General features: G+C 41.3%; 1 pseudogene; it reads left to right on the top strand.

Annotated features, from left to right (window-relative positions):
- The first annotated feature begins 385 nt into the window (after positions 1-385).
- Positions 386-691, top strand: LOC122491948 (annotated as a pseudogene).
- Positions 692-22,766: the final 22,075 nt, after the last annotated feature.

Below are 22,766 nucleotides of genomic sequence, written 5' to 3'. Positions count from 1 at the left end.
AGAGAAAGAAACAAAAACGTCCAGTTGTAAACAAACATTTTGAGGGGTGGGAGGTCAGAATATGGATGGAGATATTTTGAACAGCAGCAGTGAGTGCATGTGACTGTCTTGTCACAAGGACTGGCAGAGCCCTCCCTCCAGTGGCTTTCTTGCAGACAGACTGTCCCATCCACCTGCAGAGGGGCACAGCTGATAGAACACTGAGAACCCGATAAAGGTTCATGGAGAGTTGGCATCACAATGACCCTGACAGCTTCCCTGGCAACATACAGCAAGACTCTACCTGGCTCGTTCTCTGAGACCCAGTAGTTCCATTCCTGGGAATCTGCTCAAAGGAAATCGTCCTGACCATGGTCCTGCTGCTAAGGGAGTCCTTGACAGAAGAATGGTGTACAGAAAATGTGAAAAGAAACTTGATACTGCTATCACTCCAGACACGTGTCTTTGCACATCCAAGGAATACTACAGAAAGTGGTAAAAAGAAGCTGAACAAAAATAAAGCCTTGACTTCAAAAAAGCAAGAAATCAGTCACATAGAAAGAATGAGTTCTCCACTTGGACAATTTGTAAAAGTTCTCTGCACTACCCAGGTTCCCATTCCTGGCAGGGCTGTGCCTACAAAAAGGGCATCCGTATGATGTGGGGAAAATAGGTTTTAGATACCAAAAACTACCAGAAAACGTCTGTCTAGATATATTGGTGAAGTTTCTGTCTTTCTATAAGATTTTACTTTCTTCTTGGACTTTTGAAGGCATAACATAGATGTTCCAGTTACAAAATAGCATGTTGGAAAACAAATAGTTAAGTTTAAACCAGGGAAGTTGATCAGTGTTCATTCTCTCACTCTCACGAAGTTTCTGAACAACAGCAATAGAGTCTTCCGCCTTGAATTGTTATTTTCCTTACAAGCATTTTATTGAAGTGGAATAGGTGGCAAATTTAATGGAAAATAAGATGTCCCTGTTCTGTATGTACTTCTTACTTAAACTTATTCAGATCATTCTTATTATCCTCTACTTTATAAGTATTGCACAATGAGATTATTGACATTTGGCTCTGAACTTGGTGTCCAACTTAAAATTCTTCTCTCAGTCCCTGTTGGTTGCCTAGCTCTTAGAACCAATAGTCCCTCAATTCATTGCAGTTTCACTAAGTATTTAAATACTTGAGACTATTATTGCTGAATGGGTCCTTAGTAATTAGTCTGGACCCAAATCAAACAGACTGTATTTCTTGGAACCAAAACGCCAATACCTTTCATCTGAGAACAAGAGCACACAGAACACCCCGCATAGGTGCAAATGAACACAGATTTCAGAAAAACATATTACACACGTTACCTTGAATTCAAACTGTCATGAAAGCCCAGAGCACAGTGGTCATCCATGATGATATGTAATACAAATGGATCACCACTCTTTGGAAAAGCTCTTTGAAGCAAACACCAAACTTTTTTTTTACCTTCTCCCCTCCCTCCTCCCCAAGAAAGAAAAGAAATACATAGAACAAAGGGGCAAAAGATGGAAGGCACAAAGAAGTTCCATGCAGGGTTGTTTTTAATTCTGTAAAATCAGAAAAAGGGGGGAAAAACCCTTCTTAATCCTAACAACAGGAAAGAAGTTAAACTATAGCACAGTAGCTTAATGAAATACAATGCAGAAGATAAAATTGTGTTTAAGAAATCGTCACAGCAGGGGCACCTGGGTGGCTCTGTCGGTTAAGCGGTTAAGCAGCCAACTTCGATTCAGGTCATGATCTCATGGCTTGTGAGTTCAAGCCCCGCATCAAACTCTGTGCTGACAGCTCAGAGCCTGGAGCCTGCTTCAGATTCTGTGTCTCCTCCTCTCTCTGCCCCTCCCCTGCTCATGCTCTGTCTCTCTCTCAACAATAAACATTTAAAAGTTAAAAAAAAAAAGAAAAAGAAAATCATCACACCAGTGGAGAAATTCTCATCCTTTCATGTTGTAAGAAAGGGAAAAATTCATCACTGTAAATATACTATGACCCGAATCATGGGGAAAACAGACAATCTGAAAGGAAATACATCACACTATTAACAGTTCTCAAGTGTAAGTGCCGAGACTTGGGTAAGTTTATTTTCTTCTATTCTGTTTTTCTAAATTTTCTGTATGGAGCATGTAGTTTTTATGTTTGCAATAACAGAACTCATTTTTAAAGACCTACACATGTTCTCTTACCTCGTAGCGTTCCCAGCTCTCTTTGCTCTTGCCTGTTTCTGCTGTAGAGGCTGGAATAGTCACTTATCCAGCCACATTTGTCCTAGCAGAAGCCACATGGCACAGTTCCAGCTGTGAGATGTGAGTGGAAGTCTGAGCCCTGTCTCTGCCCTTTCTCCCTCTTCCTGCCTAGAACGCACACGCAGTGAGCGAGTGAGGCCGTGGCAGCCATCTGGGAACCAAAGCTGAAAAGGCCGAGAGAATCACGGAGATGCTGGTGGTAACACCATCAGGCACTGAGCCAATGGTAGCAGTTCAGGTTGTTAAGACCCTGATGAAAAGCATTGGAGGAAGCTGTGTGGCAGTAAGGCCAAGAGAAGAGGTTCTCAACCATTACAATCACGTGGGCAGGTTTTGTAAATATTGATGCCCAGGTCCTAATCCTGGAAATTCTGACTTAATTGGTCTAGGCGGTCACCTGGGCATAGGGATTTTTAAAAGCTCCCCAAGTGGTATGGCTGGGGTTGAGAACCAACTTCTGGAGGCATACAGAAAAAGAGGTCAGAGATGACACCCCAATCCCCAATGATTCAGACTTCCCATTATGTGGAACCAGTCAACCCCACTGTCACTGGATTTTCTGTAACTGGAAGTTGGAGGTATTCCCAACTGATGCAATTGTTTCTTAAGACTGGCCTAAATGTGTACATACAGGAGTTTAAAACTGGTAAAGTCCCACAGCACATGCTGGTCACATAGAGATTTCTGTTTCTCGGTGTGGACTTCTCCCCCTTTTGAAATCAGACCCGAGCAAAAACCAGATTTATGAAGTATATAAAACTACAGTTTTGTTGCCAAGATAGAGACCCCAAATTTAAGATGTCATGCCCTCTCATTCCTTCTTTGCCTCCACTGGTATTGTCCCACTGTGGCAGAGACCATGAAGTATTGGAAAAATCTCAGATGGCATTCTGCCCCAGGGCCCACACTCCCTCCCCTTGATGTTAGTTCCTGGCTATACCTCTAAACTGTAGGACTTTGGTACTGACCGACGGGGACAAAGGAAGGACCAGCATGTTTGGTATTACCAGGGAGCTTTTTAGAAATGCCATCCCAGACCTATTGAATCAGAATCTGAATTTTAACAAGACCCTCAAGTAATTTGTGTGCTCATTGAAATTTGAGAAGCCCTGTCTGCAAGAAATAGCTGGAGTTAAGTGTTTAAAGCAGTTCTCTCTCTCTCTCTCACTCTTTTGGTTTCTCTTTTGCTGGTCAAAAAACAAAAAACAATAAAAAAAAAAAAAAAACAAGTGGCACTTGTTGGGATGAACACTGGGGGTTGTATGTAAGCAATGAATTATGGGAATCTACCCCCAAAACCAAGAGCACACTGTATTCACTGTATGTTAGCTAACTTGACAATAAATTATATTTAAAAAAAAAAGTGGGACTGTTGAGGAAGACAGAGCAGAGAGGCAAGGTTGTACTAAGGCTGTGGTGAACAGCCAGCAGGATGCCCTGCCTATGTAACCAGCTGGCTTTTTCTCCCCACCCCTACTCTTCCCAGGCCAGGGCTGGGACCACTCTCAGCTCTCTTCTCATTGGCACGCCTATCCCAGGTGATGACTCCACCCACCAGCCAGAAGACATGGGAAAAGGAGCAAATTAAATTCCTTCTGTTAACCTTCTGGCTACAGCAAATGTGCCAATCCCACAGCAATGTCTTTAGGGAAGAAAATTTCAGAGAGCTTTGAAGGGAAAAAATTAATTACCACATTTTGTGTGTATAGAGAAAAAAATAGGACCTTGGGGGAAATGAAGGGACAGGGAGGGGGGAGGAGAGGGTGGGAGAAGTGGAGACTATATGCCCTCCTTGGGAATTGTCACACAGCAGAGCACACCACCATGAGGGAGATCTGTTTGCAGGAAGATCTGGAAGAAAGATTGCAGATGTCTGTGCAACTGACGCTTGGATCATGACACACAGATTAAGGCTTTAGCAATAAGAGAGAACAAAGTCTGCTTCCAAAATTAGAAGGGGGAGGTCTATACTTGGAGAGAAGAAAGTCACTCTGAAGCAGGAGAGGAGCAAGGTGCCCCAGTGTGGTCCTAGAACACTGGTTCAGCAGAACTGGTATAGAACATTTTAAAATCAAACACAGGGTGGCATTTCTCAGCTACCCCGTCTCAGCCCCTGGAAGCATATGCCAAGATTTGGGGCAGAGTCTGGAACTGGATGGGTGGTATTCCTCTTGGATGAGAGACTCCCCTCCTCCCAGCCTCAGAGAGAAGACAGCTAGGCAAATGGGACCCTGAATCATCAGGAGCTTAAGCAGTTGCCTCCCAATCAAGGCAGCAAGCTGAGCTGACACGGGAACCCTACCCCCACCCCATGGTCAGTTCAAACACATAGGAATGCTGGATAAAACTGAATAAACTTTTTTTAAAAAAATCTTTAGCCAAACTAGAGCATGGCAATCACAAGTGCTGGAAATGAAGAAAGAACTTAAAGCCAGAGCAATGAGTGGAAGTTGATGCCACATGGCCCACAGGGGATTTCCACTAGACATGCATCATGGGTTTATATTTTAACCCCCTTTGAGAAGCATCAGACCCCATGCATGTAGATATTTGAACTGAGCTCACTACATAAAGAAAAATGCAAACACTGCCTTCACTAGCCGACAAACACTGAACAGAAATGTGCTACTGATTGTGCACCAGGGATGGGAAAGAAATCACCTGTGAGGAAAATGAACCCACGTTCCATGCTGTATATAAGACTTCATGGTCTACAAGCAGTGCTTCTACCAGTTTTTCCTGGCTTGGAGCTCTTGCATAGCACAGAAATTATTACCAAACTAGTCTGGAGGAACTCAACTTCTAGTATGACTTAGAAAGTTCCTGCCAGACTAACCCTCCCACAGATAACAAATATAAACTCTAAAAAACTATAAAAAACAGCCACCTGAAGCCACTGGAGAGCAAAAAAAGAGAGGGATATTCTGAGGATAGATGACACTTGGAAGAAAGGAAAGGCATAAGGCCATTCTAGTGGCTTCTGGCTCAAATGAAGGTCAAAGTCAAGCAGCATGGAGCAGCTAAAACTCAGTGAGAAAACCTGCATTCTTTAGGGCCTGAAGAATGAAAGAACAGAGTTTAGGGAAACCAGAGCCACCATAAAATGAGAAGGGAATCTTGGAATAAACAGACTGAGAGGAGTAATGTCCAAATTTTGTATGTAAACTTTTCCCTAACTCTCTGATTCAACCCTGAACTATACAAGTACAGGGCTGACTTGTAAACATCTGGCTTAGGATAAAAAACTAAATGGAGATTTGAGATGCCCTCAAGACACAGAGTTTGTGGTAAGAGTACAAGCAAGCTAATTGTTTACACAAACAAATAAACAAACAAAATCAACACTATTTGGAAGAACATAATAGAATCCCGTCTCTAAAATATAACATTCACAACACACAGGATAGAATAAAAATTATTTAACATGTAGAGGACATGACCCATTATTCATAGAGAAGGTAATCAGGGAGACTAACTTCAAAATAACTCCAGTGAAAGAATAGCAGATAAGGATTTTAAAGCAGCTATTGTAACTATGCTCAAACACAAAAAAGAAAATGTGCTTATAATGAATGAAAAGATAAGAAATCTCAGGAGAGAAGTAGAAACTATTTTTTTAGAACAGAAATTCTAGAACTGAAAATATGATTTCTGAAATTTATAAAAATGTATTATATGAACTTAAAAGCAAAATGGAGAGGACAGGAAATCCTCAGTTAACTTGAAGACAGATCAATAGAAATTATCCAAGAACAGAGAAAAAGAACTTTGAACAAAAACAAAACCTCAGGGACTTATAGTATAATATCAAAAAGAAACTAGGGAGACCTGGGTGGTGCCTGGGTGGCTCAGTCAGTTAAATGTCCGACTTAGGCTCGGGTTATTATCTCTCAGTTCATGAGTTCAAGCCCCACATTGGTCTCTGTGCTGACAGCTCAGAGCCTGGAGCCTGCTTCAGATTCTGTGTGTCCCTCTGTCTCTCTGCCCCTCCCCCATTCACACTCTGTCTGTCTCTCTCAAAAAAAAAATTATAATAAACAAACATTTTTTTTAATTAAAAAAAAAAGAAAAGAAAAGAAGGGAGACCAGAAGACATTGGTATGATACTATTAAGGTCTGAAAGAAAAACTCTCAACCTAAAAGTCTATACCCAGCTCAAATATCCTTCAAAAATGAAGGCAAAATATAGTTTTCCAAGAAAAGGAAACCATGTATTTATTTCCAGCAGATCTGACTACAAAAAAAAAAATGTGAAAGAAAGTTCTTCAAACTGAAGGGAAATGATGTCGCATGGAAATAAGTATCTTCAAGAAGAAATGAAGATCTTATTAAATAGAACATTGTATGTCACTAGGTATAATGCAAGGTTCAAAGCCTGAGAATCTGAGAGTCAGTCACAGTATCTAGCCTTCCACCATAACCACCACAGCAATTCTGAGCAGCTGTCAATATTCCACACTCCCCCACATAACTGGGAGTATCAATTGAGCCACATTAAGAAGCAAATACCTGTTTGTGAATAATAGTAATGGGCAAATCTTGGCAGTCTCTAAACACAATACTAAACCAGGAAATTCTTAACTTTGGGAACCAACTGAACTGAAAGAACAATTGTGAAAATGTTACTCTGCAGACACTTGATATAGAAGTGAAGTTTCCAGGAGGCAAATTTCCTCATGAGCCTCATATCTCAAAGGCATCTCCTAATAGGTCTTAATATGATCAGCAAAGCCCAGTACAAAAGACAACAAAATAATCAATGGTCATTCTCTGTGTGTCTTGGCCCACAGTAGGAAGTAGTGTCAGCTTTAAAAAAAAAAATCTTTTTTCATTTCATATTTCTCACCAAGCTATCAATTTGGTAGACCTCTCTAGAAAGGAAGATTTCTCAGCTTCTGAAAGAATAACAGCAGAAAAACAAACAAACAAAGGGAATTTATGCCTATCACACTGAATTGATTGAAACTACTTGCTAAAATAACTTCTCCACATTAGGGTGATAGTGGGGGAATTGTGTGTATGTATGAAAGCTGTAGGGAAGATACGATTTTAAAAGAAATAAAACTAAGTCCATTCTGCTTTTAATCAATAGTGCTGGAAACTATTCACAGAAGGATTACATAGTGTCAATTAGTCATTATTGTTAATGGCAAATAGTTCAACTCTCCCCTCTCTTTAAGCATATTTCCCCTTCTGGATGTGGAGGAAAAGCCTTTCCAAAGCAGCAGTCTTTGGGCCAGACTGTCTCAAGGGAATGATCATGGCTTCTGCAATGGACAGCTTAACTTCAGAGAGCTGCTGAGGAGTGTGGTTTGCAGAGTAGGGCGGCACAGACAAGGAGTAAAGATGAAACTGTGAACCCCACAGCTGCCTTCTCTCCAGTTCCCTTCCTCTGCTCTGATTCATGCTGCAATAGAGTGGAAACCCTAAAAAGAGGCTGAATGTGAGGCTCCTCCACTTACGTGCAATCCTTTCACATCCTCTTTCTTACATGGAGGCTGGCTTTCCTTTTTCTGAACACAAAGATTGGCACTTACTTCACTGTTTTCCAAATTGAGTTTCATGCACATAGTATATTTTCAAGACTCACTGTATTCACTTACTGAATAAGTATGTTTTTAATGTCTATTTTACAGCAACATAAAGATAATTTGCTATTAAAATACAACATTTGGGGTGCCTGGGTGGCTCAGTCGTTTGAGTGTCCAACTGTTAATTTCGGCTAAGGTCACAATCTCATAGTTTGTGAGATATATCTCTGCATTGGGATCTGTGCTGACAGCATGGAGCCTGATTGGGAGTCTCTCTCTCTCTCTCTCTCTCTCTCTCTCTCTTTCAATTTTACTGTTAGTTAAAGCCAATGCATGAGAAGAGCTAATCAAAACTAACTTGGACAACCATGCCAGGTTTTCATCAAGGACCATGGATGAATACAGCTCTTCCAGAAATTTCCACTGTGCTACATGGGTTTGGTGAACATGATAAACATGAAAACTGAATGTCCTAGGACATCCCATCCCAAGAGAAGAAAAGTGGGAAAGAACAAGTTTACTTCAAGGATGAGCAGGGATGATTCTGGATACAGAGTCATGGTTTCATTTTGATTGTCCTCTAATCTACTGCAGATTGACTTGTATCTGAATTCTAGGGCAAGCTCACTACAAAAAGAAGTGAAAAATATTAACAACTACTTCACTAAGATCTCCATGACATACTTTGAGAGGTACTAGTAGCTTTAGTACCACAACCTGGCTGATAAGCAGATGCGACTGACATTTCCCGGGGAGGAGGAGTGGTCTTCGAATCTTGGGTACTAAACTTACATAAAGTCTCCTTGTTTGGAGCCAGGGACAACAAATGGCTGGATCTTAAATGCCAACTCGGACAGATTCCAATTAACTGTTGTTAGGACTCAGGTATGAGAGAATGTCGTGATCAATGAGAAATGTCTGTCATGGAACCGGCTGGGGAATGGTAGTACACTTGCCACACACTCACCCCCCTGAATCCCTCCAAGATCAAAGTCAGCCAACCATTCCCCGTATCACACTGAGGATGTGCTTCTTTCAACATCCCATGTTATGCATTCAAAAATCTTGTATTTATTTTTTATCTACTCTTAAGGATATACTTATAAAAGTGCACTGTCTCCAACCAATCTAGTCATTGTTGAACAATCCGACAAACCCAAGAGCCATTCTCATCACATTTATTGTCCCTTATGCTTCAGAGCACTTAACAATCCTCAACTATTGCTATTTCTTAAAAAGCAACAGCACTCCACCTAGTGAATTTCACTTCAGAATCGTAGTACTATTGTTATTTTTAGGATTATTCTTGTCTTCCTGCTTCATGCTAAAGATTTTAAACATGCGTACATTTGACATGCTTCAAAACTTCTTTTGTTCTTTCAGGGAGCTTTTGGAGAGGGTCCAACTTCATAATGTCCCTGTGAAGCAAGGCCATGCAAAATCCTTTGAATTTACTTTCATAAATATGTCTTGAGTACCTACTCTGTACCAGGGGCCATGGCAGGTACACAGATGAATAAAGAAGAAAGATAAAGTATCATTTGTTGAGACCCTGCTGTGCTATGCAATGTACCAATACCACGTTGGGGAGGTTGAAGTGTTTCAGCTCATTTCATTTCCATAACAACCTCCTAAAGAATCATTATCACAAACACAGCTGAGGAAACTGAGGCTCATGGAGGTTACCTGACTTGCAGACTCATGCATTGAGTGATTACTGGAGCTGAGATTTGAATCCTGTCTGTCTAACTCAAAGCCCATGGTGTTTCACTGCACAATGACAAAGACCAAATTAAAAGTATGGTTCATAGGAAAGTGGAAGGAGGGGTCCTGGGAAATCTGGAGTCAGAGCACTTCCTAGCGAAATGTGTGAAAGTGGGCCAGTTACTAACCACCCCTAGCCTCAGCAGCCCAGTCAACATGGGGTAATTCCTACCTTGCAAGGTAGTTGCAAGGAATAAAGATGATATGTGTAAAGCACCTACCACATGGCAGTCTATAAAGAATAGCTACTGTTATTCCTATCCTTGTAAATTACCATTTCTCAAAGAGGCAGGAGCCATTTTCCTACACACTGAATTCTCAGAGTTTGCATTGGGTACAAAACGTGAAATCTAGGATCAAAGTTAACAAGATTTTGTTATATGACTTTGAGAAAGTATATAGTTGACTCAAGAATCTCAGGAGAGTCGGCAAGAAGAGAAAATCCCAAATCAGAGGCAAGTTCAAAGACTGCTTTCCTACTCCCAAGTCCTCCTTCAGCCGAACTACCGGCCAGGAATGACAAGGGGACTCACCATTGTTGAGTCTGCCTGTGAATTTGCATGACAAGTGATAAGCGACATAACCATCATGTCTGGCCCCCTGGAATAGCTACGGCATCTACAGTGAGAGGAAGGCCATTATCTAAACTGTCTGGAATCCCAGGCAAATCATTATACAAAGGCACAAATTCACACTGGATCAGGCTTTTGATGGTCTGTGGGGGGAGGCTGACTTTGTTAATCCCACGACAAATGTGTCCTTGAATGAGGGAATTGACAGGACACCTGTCTCTGCATTGAAACCTGATCGGAAGCAAATCCAACCTCTTCGATTCTCTCAGGAGTCTGCACAGGTTCTAAGCTGCTTAGTCCTTTGTGATTCAGTAATTTCTACGGCAGGAAGAATCCATCCTGGTTTCTTCTAGAGATAATCCATCCATAAAGCAGCATGAACACTCAAGGAACGGGCTGCCTCCCAAATAGAGAAGGCAGTTGCCTGAGTGGAAGGACTTGAGAGGAACTGAAGATGCATCCCCATGATACCCAAAGCACCCCCCAACCACCACCAAATAAAATTGTTTTCCTACCTCCTGTCACTGATGCTGCAAATTCTACTTTGGAGAAGTGGCAAAGAGCACTTCCCAAACTTTTTCACCAAAAAAAACCCTTAAAAACAGAGTAAGGGTGGGGGTGGCTGTACAACATTGTGAACATACTATAAACTACTGAATTGTGCATTTTAAAGTGGTAACATTTATACTACATGAATTAAAAAAACACATTAAAACAAAACAAAAGCAAGGGAAATAGCCTTGGGAAACTTGTCCTTGTGAGGCCTGAAGGGCCTGGACTCAAGTAGGGACTCTCTTGTGCTTGTTGCATTCTGCACCATAGAATACCTCTGCGTGCTTTGGTATTTGAAGGGTGTTAAAAAACAAAATCCAAGCAAGTAAATTTGAAAACCTAATTGGTTTTATTAAGCGATGTATGAGTTGAAAGTAGAGAAATGCTCCTAAGAGCTATACAAAATGGAAGGGGGATGGGCAAAAGTAATAAACAAAAGAAAAGAAAGGATTGTTTTGGGCCACAACTTTTTCTTTTTTTGGTGGGGAAGGCGGGGCTGTGGGTTTTTATCATATAGGTTATCTCACTAGTGCTAATCAGGATATTTCAGATTGACTTTTAAAAGATCACATTCCGGGGCGCCTGGGTGGCGCAGTCGGTTAAGCGTCCGACTTCAGCCAGGTCACGATCTCGCGGTCCGGGAGTTCGAGCCCCGCGAAAGGCTCTGGGCTGATGGCTCAGAGCCTGGAGCCTGTTTCCAATTCTGTGTCTCCCTCTCTCTCTGCCCCTCCCCCGTTCATGCTCTGTCTCTCTCTGTCCCAAAAATAAATAAACGTTGAAAAAAAAAATTTTTTTTTTTAAAAAAAGATCACATTCCTGGGATAGGTTGAAACTGTAATTAAGTCTTGGTTTGCTGTTGTGGGGGGCAAACGACTGCAATTTGGGCTTCTTTTAAAGTTATTTGCCAAATAAAATGTTTACCTTTCATCCCCTCATTTTCAAATAAAATTGAAACCCCAGGAAGATGCGCCTTAATTTCCTGGAGGTTTCAGAACCTCGTGGCAGCACCACTCACTTGTGGGCTGGAGAAGCATGAAAGGAGAACCAGGCTTACCGGGGTGTGATCCCAGGGTATGATCCCAAGGCATGGGTCCCAGGATATGATCCCAAGGTATGATCCGAAGGTGTGGATCCCTTGGTGTGATACTATAGTATTGTCAGGGAGGAAGACCTTCCTCTGCCCTATATTCCTAGCTGGACTTAGAATCAAATTGACATGAGACTAATTAACAGGAGAAAATCAACTTTAATAGTGTACAGAGGGAGAATCTACACAGACATAAAATCTCAAGACAATGAAGCAACAAGAAGTTTATGTGAGCTAAGGAGAAGGGTAAGGCCTGAAGACAAAAAGGGGAGAAAACTCATTAGCAAGAAGGTGAAAGAGGATGTTTGGAAAAACAAGGTTGTTCTATTATGCAGATGAGTTCCTTCTGTAAAGGGGGCTTCTGTGAATACTTTTCCTGTTGCAGGCTCTCCTTTCCAATGTAAATTTAGGCAGTTATGGGGGAGGCAGAGCATCTTTCATGCATCTGCTGGGTTTTTATTACTTCTAACTCTAAATAATCTTTATGCCAAAGTGGCACATTTTGGGGTGTCTCATCCTGCACCTCTTCAGTGTAATCTCAAGGTGTGAGTCCCAAGGTGTGGTCTCAGTATGGTATCCCAGGGTGTGAGTGACAGGGTGAAGATTCAATAGGGTGATCCCAGCGTGTGAACCCCAGGGTGTGAGTGCCAGGGTACGGACCCTTGCTGTGAGACCTTGGTCCGCTCAGACCACTAAAAGCATCCACTTCCTCCTCTGTTAAATCAGGAATCCAGTACCTACTGCAATATGAGGCATACTCAAACAAAAATGTGCTTTATTTCACAGGAATAATTGGCAAAAACACAAAACAATAACTACAACAGTTCCCAAACACCACATACACAGACATTCTTACTCACTAGGGGTTATTTCTCGATGTGAAAGAGCTTGTCCAAGGCTGAAGACCTGAGGTAAGCAAAGAACAAACAAGCAAACAAGCAAATAAACAAAAATCCACAAACATTTCATGAAAGGTTTCCAGATGAAGCCAGAAAGAAAAGCTCCTCCCCCCATAGAGATTCCTTAAGGCCAAGGTTAGGACAGACTTCTGCAGATGGAAGAAATGTCTTTTCCTCATTATGGGTTCTGACTGTATGGTTAAGAACAAAATGAATGTCTTCAGGACAGTACTCACTTTAAGAGATCAATTGGTAAAAGAGTATCAAACAGGAGACTAAACTTGGAGGACTCACATACATCATCACCCATTGTAAGAAGTGAGATGATTCATTTTCAGAAACACCAAATAAAAGCTGTGGTGTCTAGTTAACAATAGGTTTACAACCTATTAGAAATATGCACAGCACCGCCCCCCTCTTCCCATCCCGGGCAACAATGGAGTCCCAAACGGTTAAACACTTCACTTCCTGGTTCTTCTTCCCCTCTCCTTTTCTTGAGCTTATTTTTCAAGAGCTTATTTTTCACGGGCTTTGCAATGAGCATGCCCCAAAGAAGTGAAGTCTCTGTGTCACCTCAAGGAAGGTACATTTGTTCCAATCAGGCTACTTTTTGCCTTACGTGGGCATAGGTGACTTCCGGGTAAGGCTGTAACCTCTGTGGTACTCAACCAATGAGGAATCAGGGGAGGGACTTCCTGCTTCTAGAAGATAAATTGTCTGCTGTAACTGCACCAAGTGTGCCTGTCCATCAGACACCCACTCTTGCAAGAACATTGATTAAAGCCTTGCTTCACTGTGCTCCAAGTCTCTGCATCCCTCCTTTGATTGGGTCAGTGGGCTTATTTCTCACACCCATCAAGCCGAAACTCACCACAGCCTCACCTCCTGTGCCCAGTGTGCACAGGCCTAGGACTCTCCTCTGCCTCTGCTAATGGTGTTATGGTCATCTTAATGAGGAGAAGGGCAGGAGCAATATAACACTTTGACACAGGCAGGCAAGGGGCCCAGGCCTCAAGGGCCTCTGCTCTTTCACATGCCCCCATTGGGATTTTCAAAGTCCCCTCCAGGGCCTAGACTAGCCAGGGCAGCAGTACCATCTGATAGGGCTCCTTAAGCCTAGAGAAGGGCACAGAGAACTCAGCCCCTGTTTCTCTCCTTCTCAGTGCTCTATGATTCTCTACCCTAAATGAGTGATCAATCAGATGCCCAAAGGGATTCTGGGACTTGTGGCAGCCAGGCAAGCATTTCACTCTTACTAGTCGGTGCGTTGTTTCTCTGAGGGATCATGCTGGCCCCTAAAATGGTATTAACAAGCTGATTTGGAGTGACACATTTCTTAAGAATAAGTTTGGGGTTCTGAGCTACCCAAAGTCCACTGCCACATGTATGGGCCATGCATTAACTCTCACCCTTCCATCCTCAGTGCCACCTCAGAATGACACCGTTGGATAGCAGCAGGTATCATTTATCCTGTGTGTCCCTCATGGCTGGCACCCAGGGCAGTCCTCCAACCCCTCCATGCCACGTGTCCAGCAGTCCTCTGGGGGTGGTCCCTTCTATACCCCCTGAGGTGTTTTGAGACTATCATTATGCAACACAAATGAGTTCTTCCAACTGATGTCCTCTCTTGCCTCCAATTGATGTGGTGGCATCTTGCTCTCCTGAGTCAGTCTTAAGCCATGGTCAAGAACATATGGACATACTTTACTTAATGGACATACCTTGTTCTTCCCCACCCACAGCCCCTCCACCCATCCTCACTACAGGAATCTCTCTGTGGAAAGCAAGAGTATGGTCAACATGGAAAGGGATCACATTCTAGAAATGCAGCAATTAAAGTCTAAAAATTTCAAGAAAAGGGGGCCTGGGTGGTCCAGTCAGTTGAGCATCTGGCTTTAGCTCGGGTCATGGACTCATGTTCTGTGGGTTCAAGCCCCACATCAGACTCTGTGCTGACAGCTCAGAGCCTGGAGCCTGCTGGAGATTCTGTGTCTCCCTCTCTCTCTGCCCCTCCCCTGCTCATGCTCTGTCTGTCTCTGTCTCTTAAAAATAAATAAACGTTGAAAGAAAAATTTTAAATAAAAATTTCAAGAGAAGACATGAACAGAAGATGTGTTATTCTATATGTTATAAAATTCTAAATTTTATAAATTTGTTATAACATACAATATATATAATTTGTATATGTATATATATATACTATATATGATATATGTTAATATATCATATATATTTATATGATCTATAAAGTATATAATTTGTTAAATTCTAGATTTAACAAAACCAAAAAATTACCACCCTCATTTTCCCATATACTCTGGGAAAGATTTATATTTATGCTCATCAACAACAAAGCACTGCAACAATATTTGAAAGAGTCATTGGAAGAGGTATTCACAGGTTGCAAGATGCAAATGTGGCATTGTAAGCAATGACATAACCAGCATTGAATAACAGATATCAGGGAATTGCAGAGACAAGTAGATCTATATTGCTTCAATACACACAGCCAACAGCTTTGGGAGTAATAACAGTGTTGCTACCTTTTCCTCATGATGAGGGAGATGAAATTAGCGGGGAATGGGGCATTTGACAATAAAGAACATGAAGAGATGGTTCCTGGACCTGAACAGGACGAGATAGTGCCAGGACACTACCAAGGGTCTTCACATGCACTGACTAAACAATAAATAAATCCAAAAGTCCCTCTTCTCCACCGATTTGTCTGTGTTGCCCTGGATAAATCACTATATCACACAAGAGCCCATGAGTTTTGTAATTCTTTGTTTTAATAAAATTGCTTATGTAGAGAGCCCTATGAAAAATACTTGCCCAAGGCCCTGCACACCCTGGAGTTTCCCTGGGCAGGGGTGTCTTTCTGAGGCAAGGGAATGGGATTTGTGGTGAAGAGCTGGGCAGAAGCTTGCTTGGGAAAGTGCACTCAAACCTGGGCACCTGGGTAGCTCAATCCAATAAGTGTCCAACTTCAGCTCATGATCTCATGGTCCACGAGTTCAAACCCCACGTCAGTCTCTGTGCTGACAGCTCAGAGACTGGAGCCCATTTGGGATTCTGTGTCTCCCTCTCTCTCTGCCCCTCCCCCGTTCACACTCTGTATCTCTCTCTCTCTCAAAAATAAATAAAAACATTTAAAAAAATTTTAAGAAAAAATATGAGGACAGGAGAACTTGGTTATGAGTGGAGGGTTTTGTATCTTTCAAATAATCTTTATTAGCCTCCCCAAAGCCTCCCCCAATATAAAAAAAAATTGCAAAAAGAAAATTGGGCAAAAATAAAGGTTTGAACACTTGAGGTTAATGTCAGAAGGAAGTAGAGCAGAGTGGTTAAGAACAGTAGCTTCCAGGGGAGCCAAGATGGCGGTACAGCATGAAAGTTTTTTGTGTGTGTTGCACCCATGAAACACACGCAAATTAACATTAAACCATCCTGCACACCTAGAAAACTGATTTGAGGATTACAAAACAATCTGCACAACCTCAAACACAGAATTCAGCAGGCACATGGCACAGAAAGGTGAACTTGAGAAGCAAGAAGCCACAGTGGGCAGGGAGCTGCTTTTGTGGGTGGAGAGGATGGAGACAAGAGGGAGGGGATACGGGAAAAGCACCCCTCCCCAAAAGCATCTGGAGAGAAAGTGGAAAATTGGAAACAGCCGCATGGACTAAACTAAAAAGGGAGAAAGTAGAAAGGAGAGGGTTTAAATTCCATTAAGACGGTAAACAAGGGGAGTGCAAAGTCTGCAACTCCGCAGCTCAATGCCTGGTGGTGCTCTGGTGGGAAGGGCAAATCCCCAGGAGCAGAGTGGGGTCCGGGAGGTTCTCAGGCTACACGAGGAAAAGCAGTTCCACTGTTGGAAGGACATTTGGTAGAGACTGTGAGGCAGCCTGGGCCCAGCAGACCCCAGAGAATGGCCACATTCACTGGTGCTGGAACAAGGTCGTTAAGGGTGGAGCTTGGTGCCAGATGTGTGTTGTGATTTTCCACAATCCCTGAAATCCTGCTGCTACACTATCTCTCAACTTTTTCTGGGACAGGCTGGCACCTGACCACAGTCTCTGGGCTTTAGCAACATCATGATCCCGAGAACATTCCTGGGTAGGGCCAACATTCGGCCATTGCTCAGGTAGACCCTCCGCAGAGGGGCAGAACAGGTCAAATCCGCAGTCCCTCAGAAGTAAGTGGCCAGGGAAAACATCTGCATCTGAGACAAAACTCGGGAGAGAGGTAATACCTGGGGCTTGGTCACTGACAGTGTAAAAGTGGGGAGTGGATGAAACCTGAAGACAAGGACGGGTGAGCAACTGCTGATTGGGGAGAACAGAGTTCCGATACTAGAGACTGGGTATCTGGGTGGCGCCATTTTCACCACTCCTGCACATGCGCATATGCACCAAAGAGCGTCCAAACAACCGACACCAGTAGGCTAGCAGTGCCATCTAATGGAGAGTGGAGCCATTACACTAAGCCCTGCCCAACTGGGCCAACCTTGCTCTTCAAGCACAGAAGTTTAGTTTATGGACTAAAGTTTAGTTATGGACTAAAGTTTAGTTTATGTTTAGTTTATGGACTATAAAGCACTTCATAGTCTGACTTCTAGGGGAAAACGAAGTAACTTCAGTCATATTTCAGTCTGTTAGCAGGTCCATCTATTCAATTTTCTTTCTTTCTTTCTTTCTTTCTTTCTTTCTTTCTTCTTTTTTTCTCTTTCATTTCTTTTTCTTGAATACAGAAAGAGAAAAAATTCATTTTTAATTTCCATTAAAATATTTTTCTTTAATTTTTTTACCATATTTTTTACTTTTGTGTAAATTTTTTCAAATTCTAGTTTACTTGCATCATTTCATTTCAGTCTACTTCAGTGTACTTTAGTCTACTTCATTTTTTAAAATTTTCAAATGATTTCCCTTTTTTTTCTTCTTTCCCTTTTTTTCTCTAATGTATCAAGTCACTTTCTTTTTTTTAATTTTTTTAATGTTTATTTATTTTTGAGACAGAGAGAGACAGAGCATGAACAGGGGAGGGGCAGAGAGAGAGGGAGACACAGAATCTGAAACAGGCTCCAGGCTCTGAGCTGTCAGCACAGAGCCCAACGCGGGGCTCGAACTCATGGACCGTGAGATCATGACCTGAGCTGAAGTCAGACGCTTAACTGACCAAGCTACCCAGGCGCCTCTCAAGCCACTTTCAACACCCAGACCAAAACACACCTAGGATCTAGCATCATCTATTCGATTTTGTGTGTGTGTGCTTTTAATTTTAATACTTTTTTATTTTTAATATTTTTTATTTTAATTTTTTCTACCTCATTAATTCCTTTCTCCCTTCAAAATGATGAAATGAAGGAATTCACCCCAAAGAAAGAGCAGGAAGAAACAACAGCCAGGAACTTAACCAACACAGATACAAGCAAAATGTCTGAACCAAAACTTAGAATCATGATAATAAGAATACTAGCTGGAGTTGAAAATAGATTAGAATCCCTTTCTGTGGAGATAAAAGAAGTAAAAACTGTCAGGATGAAATTAAAAAATGCTATAAGTGAGCTACAATCACGGATGGATGCCGTGGCGGCAAAAATGGATGAGGCAGAACAGAGAATCAGTGATATAGAAGACAAACTTATGGAGAATAATGAAGCAGAATAAAAGAGGGAGATTAAGGCAAAAGAGCATGATTTAAGAATTAGAGAAATCAGTGACTCATTAAAAAGGAACAACATCAGGGGTGCCTGGGTGGCTCAGTCAGTTAAGCCTCTGACTTCAGCTCAGGTCATGATCTCATGATTCCTGAGTTTGAGCCCTGCGTCAGGCTCTGTGCTAACAGCTCAGAGCCTGAAGGCTGCTTCGGGTTCTGTGTCTATATCTCTCTCTGCCTCCGTCCCACTCACACTCTGTCTCTCTCTCTCTCAAAAATGACTAAACATTAAAAAAATATAAAAAAAGAAAAAAAAAAAGAACAACATCAGAATCATAGGGGTCCCAGAAGAGGAAGAGAGAGAAATAGGGGTAGAAGGGTTATGTCAGCGAATCATAGTGCAAAACTTTCCTAACCTGGGAAAAGACACAGACATCAAAATCCAGGAAGCACATTGTGAATGGGATCAGTTTCTTTATTTGTCTTTCTGTTTGCTTCAGAGAAAGACAGATACCATATGCTTTCACTCCTATGTGGATCCTGAGAAACTTAACAGAAGACCATGGGGGAGGGAGGGGAGGGGAAAAAAACCAAAGAGGTTAGAAAGGGAGGGAGCCAAAACATAAGAGACTCTTAAAAACTGATAACAAACTGAGGGTTGATGGCGGGTGGGAGGGAGGGGAGGGGAGGTGATGGGTATTGAGGAGGGCACCTGTTGGGATGAGCACTGGGTGTTGTGTGGAAACCAATTTGACAATAAATTTCATATTTAAAAAAAAGGAAAAAAAGACCTTTATTAAATATAAAAAAAGAAAAATTTCCAACAAGCACAGAAGACTCCCATTAGATTCAATAAAAACCAACCATCAACAAGGCATATCATAGTCAAATTCACAAAATACTCAGGCAAGGAGAGAATCATGAAAGTAGCAAGGAAAAAAAAGTCCTTAACCTACAAGGAAAGACAGATCAGGGTTGCAGCAGACCTATGCACAGACACTTGGCAGGCCAGAAAAGAGTGGCAGGATATATTCAGTGTGCTGAATCAGAAAAATATGCAGCCAAGAATTCTCTATCCAGCAAGGCTGTCATTCAAAATAGAAGAAGAGATAAAAAGTTTCCAGACAAACAAAAATTAAAGGAGTTTGTGACCACTAAACCCGCCCTGCAAGATATTTTAAGGAGGACTCTCTCAGGGGAGAAAAGATGAATAAATAAATAAATACCAAAATCAACAAAGATTAGAAAGGACCAGAGAACACCATCAGAATCTCCAACTCTACAAGCAAAATAATGGCAATAAATTCATGTCTTTCAGTACTCACTCTAAACATCAATGGACTCAATGCTCCAATCAAATGACCTAGGGTAACAGAATGGATAAGAAAACAAGATCCATCTATATGCTGTTTCCAAGAGACCCACTTTAGACCTAAAGACACCTTCAGATTGAAAGTAAGGGGATGGAGAACCATCTATCATGCTAATGGTCAACAAAAGAAAGCTGGGGTAACCATACTTATGTCAGACAATCTAGACTTTAAAATAAAGACTGTATCAAGAGATGAAGAAGGGCATTATATCATAATTAAGGTGTCTACCCACCAAGAGGACCTAACAATTGTAAACATTTATGCTCCAAAGTGGTACCACCCAAATATATAAATCAATTAACCACAAACATAAAGAAACTCATTGATAGTAATACCATAATAGTAGGAGACTTCAACACCCCACTCACAGCAATGGACAGGTCATCTAATCAAAATCTCAACAAGGAAACAATGGCTTTGAATGACACACTGGACCAGATGGACTTAACAGATATATTCAGGACATTTCATCCTAAAGCAGCAGAATATACATTCTCTAGTGCACATGGAATGTTCTCCAGAATAGATAACATACTGGGACACAAAGCAGCCCTCAACAAGTACAAAAGATCGAGATCCTACCGTGCATATTTTCAGACCACAACGCTATGAAACTCGAGATCAACCACAAGAAAAAATTTGGAAAGGTAACAAATACTTGGAGACTGAAGAACATCCTACTAAAGAATGAATGGGCTAACCAAGCAGTTAAAGAGGAAATTAAAAAGTATATGGAAGCCAATGAAAATGATAACACCACAACCCAAAACCTCTGGGACGCAGCAAAGGTGGTCATAAGAGGAAAGTATATAGCAATCCAGGCCTTCCTAAACAGGAAAGAAAGATCTCAGATACACAACCTAACCTTATGCCTTAAGGAGCTGGAAAAAGAACAGCAAATAAAACCCAACACCAGCAGAAGACAGGAAATAATAAAGATTAGAGCAGAAATTCAGAAATTAATGCTATCAAAACCAAAAAAACAGTAGAACAGATCAATGAAACCAGAAGCTGGTTTTTTGAAAGAATTAACAAAATTGGTAAACCACTAGGCAGTTTGATCAAGAAGAAAAAGAAAAGGACCCAAATAAATAAAATCAAGAATGAAAGAGGAGAGATCAAAACCAACACAGCAGAAATACAAACAATAATAAGAGAATATTATGAGCAATTATATGCCAATAAAATGGACAATCTGGAAGATATGGACAAATTCCTAGAAACACATACACTACCAAAACTGAAACAGGAAGAAACAGAAATTTTGAACACACCCATAACCAGTAAGGAAATCGAATTAGTAATCAAAAATCTGCCAAAGAACAAGAGTCCAGGGCCAGATGGCTTTCCAGGGGAATTCTACCAAACATTTAAGGAAGACTTAATACCTATTCTCTTGAAGATGTTCCAAAAAATAGAAATGGAGGAAAACTTCCAAACTCATTCTATGAAGTTAACATTACCTTGATTCCAAAACTAGACAGAGACCCCTTTAAAAAGGAGAACTATAGACCAATTTCCCTGATGAACATGGATGCAAAATCCTCAACAAGATATTAGCCAACCAGATCCAACAATACATTAAAAAAATTATTCACCACAACCAAGTGGAATTTATACCTGGGATGCAGGGATGGTTCAATACCTGCAAAACAATCAGTGTGATTCATCACATCAATAAAAGAAAGGACAAGAACATATATCCTCTCAATAGATGCAGAGAAAGCATGTGTCAAAATACAGTATCCTTTCTTGATAAAAAAAAAACCCTCAAGAAAGTAGGGATAAAAGGAATCATACTTCGAGATCATAAAAGCCATATATGAATGACCCAGCGCTAATATCATCCTCAATGGGGAAAAACTGAGAGCTTTCCCCCTAAGGTCAGGAACAAGACAGGGATGTCCACTCTCGTCACTTATTCAACATAATATTGGAAGTCATAGCCTCTGCAAACAGACAACACAAAGGAATAAAAGGCATCCAAATCAGCCAGGAGGAGGTCAAACTTTCACTCTTCACAGATGACATGATACACTATATGGAAAACCCTAAAGATTCCACCAAAAAACTGCTAAAACTGATTCATGAATTCAGCAAAGTTGCAGGATATAAAACCAACACACAGAAATCGGTTGCGTTCCTATACACCAACAATAAAGCAGCAGAAAGACAAATCAAGGAATTGATCCCATTTAGGGTTGCACAAAAACGATAAAATACCTAGGAATAAATCTAACCAAAGAGGTAAAAAATCTATACACTGAAAACTATAGAAAGCTTATGAAAGAAATTGAAGAAGACGCAAAAAAAATGGAAAAAGATTCCATGCTCCTGGATAGGAAGAACAAATATTGTTAAAATGTTGATACTACCCAAAGAAATCTACATATTCAATGCAATCCCTATCAAAATAACACCAGCATTCTGCACAGAGCTAGAACAAATAATCCTAAAATTTGTATGGAACCAGAAAAGATCCCAAATAGCCAAAGCAATCTTGAAAAAGAAAACCAAAGCAGGAGGCATCACAATCCCGGACTTCAAGTTATACTACAAAGCTGTAATCATCAAGACTTATGGTACTGGCACAAGAACACACACTCAGACCAATGGCACAGAATAGAGAACCCAGGAATGGACCCACAAACCTATGGCCAACTAATCTTTGACAAAGCAGGAAAGGAATATCCAATGGAATAGACAGTCTCTTCAGCAAATGGTGCTGGGAAAACTGGACGGTGACATGCAGAAGAATGCATCTGGACCACTTTCTTACACCACACACAAAAACAAACTCAAAATGGATGAAAGACCTAAATGTAAGACAGGAAGCCATCAAAATCCTCCAGGAGAAAGCAGGCAAAAACCTCTTTGATCTTGGCCACAGCAACTTCTTACTCAGCACGTCTCTGGAGGCAAGGGAAACAAAAGCAAAAATGAACTATTGGGACCTCCTCAAAATAAAAACTTCTGCACAGCAAAGGAAACAGTCAGCAAAACTAAAAGGCAACCAACAGAATGGGAGAAGGTATTTGCAAATGACATCTCAGATAAAAGGTTAGTATCCAAAAG

This window comes from Prionailurus bengalensis, chromosome C2 (assembly GCF_016509475.1).
Source record: "Prionailurus bengalensis isolate Pbe53 chromosome C2, Fcat_Pben_1.1_paternal_pri, whole genome shotgun sequence".
NCBI lineage: Eukaryota > Metazoa > Chordata > Mammalia > Carnivora > Felidae > Prionailurus > Prionailurus bengalensis.
This window is presented reverse-complemented; position numbering and strand designations above follow the sequence as displayed.